Consider the following 8660-nt stretch of genomic DNA (forward strand, 5'->3'; position numbering starts at 1 on the left):
GTTCTAATGAAGAGTTGCATCTGAAATGTTAACCTGTCTCTACAGATACTGAGTGACCCATGGAGCTGTAGAGGGTGGTGGGTTTGTCAGCCTTTTCTGACCTTGACGGTTCGAATCGTCCCACTCCCTACAGTCGGGCACTGCAGGCCTGGGACCTTTTGCCCGTAAGCGGTCTCCCACCTTCCGCAGTCTTTGCTTCCTGGAGTCCCTCTCGGGACGGAGCAGTCTGTATCATAGCGTAGGAGATCATGGGAATCTGGGCTGCGGGGTGCGGAAGGTTCTAAGGCCTTCGAGTACCTGGGGCTTGTACGAGTCCCAAACTATAGGTGGGACAGCCCCTCCAGTAATGTAACTCACGGCCCCTACTTGTACAGCCTGTGAGTCTGCCCCCACTACCCCTGTGGTTCCCCCACAGTCGGAGGCTGCCGGCTGGGGATCCTTGTCCTGAGGATGGCTCACCCCACCTGGCTGCCCTTTGTGCTTAGCTGACCCTGGGTTGTACAGCTTGCACTGGTTGATGTGGAACCATTTCGTGCGGTGGGGCAATTTGACAGTGTACATCATGGGGCTTGCTTTATCAACAATATTGTATGGCCCCCTGTACAGTGCTTCAAAAACCCCTACCTGCACGAAGTTCCTTACCATCACCTGATCCCCTACTGCCCATTCGTGGTGTCTACGGGGTTCCAACAGCAATCGGTTACTCCTGTGCTGCCTGCCAGTGAATCTATTTGAGGTGCTCAAACAGATTCTTAGTGAAGCTGTCCCGGCTCACGTCCCTGAGTTGGCCCTCAGTAAGCACCGGGGCTAGCATAAGGGTGGGAGTTCGCATGATCCGGCCAGTCATAAGCGTGTGGGGAATACCCCGTGCTTTTCGACAGGCTGGCCCGGACCCCCATTAGGACCAACGGCAAGACCTCCACCCATGTCTTGGGTGAGTTTCCTGTCTCCTTTCGCAGCCTCTCTATAGGCAGATTCAGTCACTCCACAGGGCCCGATGACTGCGGATTGTGGGCGACATGCCATTTCTCCTCGATGCCGAGCACCTTAAGGGTGGCCTGCATCACCTTCCCGGTAAAATGACTTCCCTGGTCGGACTCCACATACTGTGGAAGTCCCCACCGGGAGACCACTTCCCGAACTAAAATTCTAGCTGTCCCTAGTGTGGTCGGCACAGGAAGGCTTCCACCCATTTGGAGAAAACATTACCAAAATCAGGCAGTATTTGTATCCTCCCTGGGCGGTGGGCAGGGGCCCGATGTAGTTGATCTGATTCGACTACCATGGACCCTCTACCCTTCTGATATGCCCCATGGACACCTTCCTTTTCTGGGGGTCAGGGTTGTTGGCTGCACACACCAAACACCCCGAGCAAAACTGCCGGACATCCTCCCTGAGTCCCGGCCACCACCCTGCCTGTTCCACCCGTTGCCAGGTGGTCTCAGGTCCGGGGTGTCCGGCTCCTGGACCCTCGTGGACCAGTTGGAGGAATTTCCTTTGGTGCTGCTGCGGAACAATCCACTGATCCCCATGTAACAACATGCCTTCCTTTACAGCCACTTTAGCTGCACCATACGGACCCTTTACTTTCTCTGACTAGCAAACTCAAGACAGATCTCAGGGCGGAGTCCTGCGCCTGAACCTTTTTAAGGTCTGGGGCCAATGCTACCCCTGCACTCCCTTGTGTCCTATCTCTGCCCCTAATTGCTGCCATGGGTCCTAAATTGTACAGGTCCCAGAAACTGCCCGTACGAGCACCCTCTTTAGCTAGGGTGTCTGCTCAGTGGTTACCCTCCCCTTGAGGTTCGGCCTTTGAGTGGGCCTTTACCTTATGTATATACACCTGCTCTTCACTGCCTATAGCCCGCATGATTCTCTCCAGCAACGGTTTGGTTGCTAGGGGTTTCCCATCCACAGATGTATATCCACGACAGGACCAGATGGCCAGGTATTCTGTACACGAATTGCAGGGAAATGTGCTATCTGAACAAATCGTGTACGGGGTAGGGAACTCCTTGGGGTGGGTCACAACATACACCACCGCCGACAGTTCGGCATGCTGGGCGCTCATGGTGCTCAGGAGCTTGATCACCAGGGCAATGCCTGCCCGTGGGTCATAGATCCCGCAGCCCGTGAGTCGCTCGCCTGCCGACACTGTGCAGGAGCCATCAACGTAGATTTCGCGGCCTGTGGGATGTATCCCGGCCTGACATCCTACATTGACATCCCATACCCCTTCTATGGAACACCTATAGAACACCCCTGAGTAGATCATGTTGGCTGCTAGTCTAGGCTCGCAAAGACCTTTCACCTTTAAGTCCATTTGGGAGAGAATGCGGGCACTGCTCACTGTCCCGTCTTTAATTCTCCCATCTAGGAGCATTTGGGTGGACGTGTGATGGGTGAGGAGTGTAATTGGAGATCCCCCCGTAAAGATAAGGGATCTTTTTACTGCGCAATGAGTGGCGAGGAGGTGTCTCTCACAATTGGAGTATGCCTTCTCCACATCTGTGAGGACCCTGGAGGAGTAGACCAACGGTCTGAGCTGGCCATGTCGCTCCTGAAGCAGCACTGCGCTCAGGCTATTCCCACTGGCTGCTACCTCCAGGAAAACTCCTCATCCCCATCAATAGCCCCTAAAGCTGGTGCGGTTTGCAGGTTTTTTTAAAAATTGAGTGAACGCCTCCTTGCAGCTTTTATCCCAATCCCACTCCACTCCTTTGTGAAAGAGTCGGAGTGGGGGGGCTGCTGTGGCTGCATAGTCCTCAATGAAATCCCTGCAGTAACCGGTAAGCCCTAGGAAAGATCTTACTCCAGTAACAGAAGAGGGGCTGGCAATTCCTGCACTGCTTCTCGCCTGGCCTTATCTATAGCCCTCTCGCCTGCGCGCACAGTCAGCCCCAGGAATTTTACTTCTGGCTGGCCGATCTGTGCCTTCTTTGGGTTTGTTGTGTCCTTACACACTACTGTAAATCCCACGAGGCACATTCTGCAGACAAGGTCACTTTGTGACCCTACACTTTTATTCACAGGACCAAGAGGTCCTGACCCTGCGTGGGACCTCCCTTTATATACCTGGATGACCAGGTGAGGAGTGTCTCCCACAAGTTCACCCAGTGTGGTCAAGGTGTGCATTTCTTAGGTGTATACAGTGTACAGTGTTGTTACATGAAGGTTACAGTTACATGAAGGTTACATACATGACATCACCTCTCCCCCAATGTCTTTGGGTCAAAGATTGAATCTTTCAGGCGGTCGACGCTCTCTCGTGGAGCGCTGCAGTTGGGGCTCTGGTTGTTGAGCCTTGGCATGCGTCTTTGTCACCTGTGGTGATTCCAGCTCGTCCAGGCTGACCGCAGGGACTGCGGCTGCTGAAGGTTCTTGTTGCTCGTTCACTGGCAGTGGTGTGGGCAGCATCTCATGATTTTCCTCAGGTTCCTCAGTGTCCATGCTGAACCTTTTTTTTATACTTGGTCCAGATACTTGCAGCATATCTGTCTGACCACTATTCCCCTCTTTACCAATTACAGTACCCTCAAGCCACTTGGGCCCTAAAGCGTGATTAAGAACAAATACAGGGTCATCGATTGCTATACATCTCCCCTTGGAGTTGCGGTCATGGCACTCATTTTGGGACTGGCGCTTGCCCTCAACAATGTCTGATAGGACTGGATGAATGAGGGACAGCCGAGTTTTGAGTGTGCGTTTCATGAGTAGTTCCGCTGGTGGGACTCCCGTGAGGGAATGCGGTCGGGACCTATAGGCCAGCAGGAGGCGCGATAGGCGGCATTGAAGGGAGGGTCCTTGAATTCGGAGCATGCCTTGTTTTATGATTTGGACTGCACGTTCCGCCTGGCCATTGGAAGCCGGCTTGAACGATGCTGCCCTGACATGTTTGATGCCATTACCCAACATGAACTCCCAAAATTCATAGCTAGTGAAGCACGGGCCGTTGTCACTAACCAGGATGTCCGGCAAGCCGTGGGTCGCAAAGACCGCACGCAGACTCTCCACTGTGGTGGAGGTCGTGCACGAATTCAATATGATGCACTCGATCCATTTCGAGTACGCATCAACAACAATGAGGAACATTTTCCCCATGAACAGGCCCGCGTAGTCTATGTGAATACGTGACCATGGCTTGGTGGGTCAGGGCCGCGGGCTGAGTGGGGCGTCCCTGGGGGCATTGCCCAGCTGGGCACATGTCGTGCACCTGCGAACACAGTGTTCCAGGTCTGCATCAATTCCCGGCCACCATACATGCCTGGGTGCTCGCTGTGGAGTTCCCTGATGGATGCTTCCCTTCCCTTCTGCGGCATGACTACCCAGCTGCCCCATAGTAGGCAGTCGGCTTGGATGGAGAGTTCATCCATCCATCTGTGCAACGGTCTGACCACTTCAGGGCATGCTCCGTGTGCGGGCGCCCAATCCCCAGTTAGGACACATTTCTTAATCAAGGATAGGAAGGGATCTCTGTTGGTCCAGATTTTGATCTGGTGGGCTGTGATGGGGGAGCCAGCGCTGCCAAAGGTATCGACAGCCATGACCATCTCAGTGCTTTGCTCCGCTGCCCCCTCGGTGGTGGCCAGTGGGAGCCTGCTGAGCGCATCAGCACAATTTTCGGTGCCTGGCCGGTGCCATTTGGTGTATACGCAGCCAGCGTGAGAGCCCATCGCTGTATGCGAGCTGACGCATTGGCATTGACAGCTTTGTTGTCGGACAACAGGGATGTTAACGGCTTGTGGTCCGTTTCTAACTCGAGCCTTCTGCCAAAAAGGTACTGGTGCATCTTTTTCACCCCGCAGACACATGCGAGTGCTTCCTTTTCAACCATCCCATATCCCCTTTCTGCTTGGGAGAGCGATCTGGAAGCATAAGCCACAGGTTGGAGTTGACCCTCATCATTACTCTGCTGCAACACGCACCCAACCCCATAGGATGATGCATCACATGTCAAAACCAATTTCTTACAGGGGTTGTACAGGGTCAACAGCTTATTAGAACAAAGCAGGTTCCGCGCCCGATTGAAAACCCGTTCCTGACAGTCCTCCCAAAACCAATCGCAACCCTTACGCAGGAGCAGGTGTAGCGGCTCCAACAATGTGCTTAAGTTCGGCAGAAAGTTCCCGAAATAGTTCAATAGTCCCAGAAATGAACGCAACTCCAATGTGTTGCCGGGCCTGGGCGCGCGACGGATCGCCTCCGTTTTGGATTCGGTAGGCCGGATCCCGTCTGTGGCAACCCTCCTGCCCAAAAACTCGACCTCTGGGGCCAAAAACACACACTTGGACTTCTTTAGTCCCAGGCCTACCCGATCCAGTCGGCGAAGCACCTCCTCCAGGTTGTGGAGGTGTTTCTTGGTGTCTCGACCCGTGATAAGGATGTCGTCCTGAAATAAGATTGTTCCACGGATGGATTTGAGCAGGCTTTCCATGTTCCTTTGAAAGATAGCGGTTGCTGAACGAATGCCAAACGGACACCTGTTGAAGTCAAACAGCCTCTTGTGCGTGGTGATGGTGGTCAGTAGCTTGGATTCTTCGGCCAGTTCTTGAGTCATGTAGGCCGAAGTGAGGTCCAACTTGGTGAACAGCTTACTGCCTGCCAGCATGACAAAAAGATCCTCCACTCTCGGAAGCGGGTATTGGTCTTGTAGTGACACTTGGTTTGTGGTGGCCTTATAGTCGCCACAGATTCTGACCGAGCCATCCGTTTTTAGAACAGGGACGATGGGCCTTGCCCAGTCGCTGAATTCAATAAGCGAAATTATGCCCTCTCTTAGCAACCTGTCCAACTCACTCAATTTTCTCCCGCATCACATACGGCACAGCTCTGGCTTTGTGGTGCACTGGTGTGGCGTCCGGGGTGATGCGTATCACTACTTTGGTACCATTGAAAGTCCCGACACCAGGTTGAAATAGTGACTCAAATTTTTGTAGGACCTGTGAGCATAAACTTCGCTCCACAGATAAAATGGAGTGCACATCCCCTCATTTCCAGTTCATCTCGGCTAGCCAGCTCCTCCCCAAAAGTGCGGGACCATTTCCCGGGACAATCCAGAGTGGCAGCCGGTTCTGAGATCCATTATGTGTGACCACCAACATTGCACTGTCTAGCACTGGGATGATCTCTTTGGTGTACGTCCGTAATTGCGTGTCAATGCGTTCTAGCTTGGGTCTGCTAACTCTGAGTGGCCATAGTTTCTTGAATTGTTGGACACTCATAAGTGACTGGCTGGCTCCTGTGTCCAGCTCCATGCGCACCGGAATGCCGTTTAACAGTACTCTCATCATCATTGGTGGTGTTTTTGTGTACGAGCTGTGGATGTTTGCCACCTGAACCTGCTGAACTTCAGCATCCAATGCTGTGTCCCAAGCTTAACCCTGCCTTGCAGACAGACCCCTCTTGTGGTTCATCCGTTTTGTAAATCAGCCTCGCTGCGGGCTTCCTGCACATCCTGGCTAAATGTCCACTGAAGTTACAATTTCTGTAGATAAATTGTTGAAACCTGCAGGTTTTCGCAGCATGTCTGCCCCCCCCCACACCTCCAGCATGAGCTGATGTTGTTGTGAACAAAAGGGCTGTTACCAGGCATTCCTCTCTGATTGTCTCTTTGATTACTCTTGAGCACTCTGTTAGTGGGTGTCAATGGCCCCATCCCGGGACGTATTGTCCCTTGTGATGGTGTAAATATCCGTTCAACCTGCCATTGTCTCTGTTGAGGACCCACCCTAGAGTCTGTTACTGCCTGGTTGGTGTCGAATTGCCCTGCCTGCGGGGCTCTGAGCAGCATTTACCATGTTAACGCCCTGCTCCATCGCCATGTGGGGGGCAGAGTTGCACGTGTATATGATCTTGGTTTCCTCCTCCCCCGCCATGAAGGTTTGAGCCATCAACGCCGCTGCTTCCAAGGTCAAGTCTTTGGTCTCAATTAACTTCCTAAAAATCCCGGCATGACCAATGCCCTCAATGAAAAAATCCCGTAACATCTCCCCCCTGCAGGCATCTGTGAACTTACAGAGGCTGGCCAAGCGGCGAGGTCCGCGACAAAGTCCGGGATGCTCTTCCCTTCCCGACATCGATGCGTATAGAATCGCTGTCGGGCCATGTGTATACTGCTCGCCGGTTTGAGGCGCTCACTGATCAGTTTGCTGAGCTCCTCAAAGGTCTTGTCTGCCGGTTTCTCGGGTGCGAGCAGGTCTTTCATCAGCACGTACATCTTTGGTCCACAGCTGGTCAGTAGATGCGCCTTTTGCTTGTCAGCGGCTGCCGCTCCCAGCCAGTCCTTCGTGACAAAGCTCTGCTGGAGCCTCTCAACGAAATCGTCCCAGTCCTCACCAACACAGTACCGTTCCTCTGTGGTATCGGTGGCCATTCTCGTGAGTCGTTGATTCCCGTTTCTCATCGCCAAATGTTGTGTCCTTACACACTACTGTAAATCACACTAGGCACATTCTGCAGATACAGTCACTCTGTGACCCTACACTTTTAGTCACAGGACCAAGAAGCCCTGACCCTGCGTGGGACCTCCCTTTATATACCTGGATGACCAGGTGAGGAGTGTCTCCCACAAGTTCACCCAGTGTGGTCAAGGTGTGCATTTCTTCGGTGTATACAGTGTACAGTGTTGTTACATGAAGGTTACAGTTACATGAAGGTTACATACATGACAGGGTTGACTTTAAAACCCTCTTCCTTTAGCAGTCCCAGCAGTTCAGCCAGCAGTGGGCTGTGCTCCTCACCCTTGTCGGTGAATAGGAGCAGGTCATCCACATACGGTACCAACTGCTGGGGCTTGCTGAAGTGTTTTAGACAATTGGCCATGCATTGGTGGAATATACTGGGGCTGTTATGAAACACCTGGGGAAGGCAGTTCCACGTGTATTGCTGGCCCTTGAAGGTAAAAGCAAATTTGTACTGGTCCCCTCTCTTTAACGGGATGGACCAAAAACCGTTTGAGATATCCAGCACCGTGAAAGTGCACGCGGATGCCGGTATGCTTCCAGTTAGGTCGGCGACTGCAGTGACCATGGGCGCGCAGGCTGGGATATTGAGGTTGAGGACACGGTAGTCCACAATGGCCCTCCATGAATTGTCCGGTTTCCTAACCGGCCAAAGTGGTGAGTTCATGTGGGTGGTTATCGGCCTCAACACTCCCTGTGTGACTAGGGAACCCAGCGCAATCTCCAGGTCTGCCTCCGCCTCCCTAGGGAAATTATACTGTTTTTATGGCCTGGCCATGGGATCCACATCTACGCTGGATCTGGAATTACTGGGCCGGATCTCGTGGGCCTTACCTTTTTGTGGGGCCTCAACTGTCCCTGTGCCATTGCAGTAAGCCAGGGTTACCTGTCTAACCACTGACTCCTCGGTAGCGGTGGGGTATCTGGGGTCGACCCACAGCTCGGCTTTAGCCTTTACTCGTGGCAGGCAGTTAGCCACTAGGCTGCGAAGCCAGCGAGTTGTTGGTTCCCGGTCCAGGTGTTCCCGGTCGAGATCTCCTCCACATGTTCTCTCGTAGACGGGCCACAGCCTGTCTGCGAAAGCCTGTGGAGTTTCGCCTGCCTGTTGCAGGGTTTTCTCGACCCGGGAAAACAGACTTCCATCATTTAGGCCCAGAACCTCTAACATCTCTCTTTGATCGCAGCGTATGTGCTCTGCCC

Source organism: Pristiophorus japonicus, chromosome 1 (assembly GCF_044704955.1).
Source record: "Pristiophorus japonicus isolate sPriJap1 chromosome 1, sPriJap1.hap1, whole genome shotgun sequence".
Taxonomy (NCBI): domain Eukaryota; kingdom Metazoa; phylum Chordata; class Chondrichthyes; family Pristiophoridae; genus Pristiophorus; species Pristiophorus japonicus.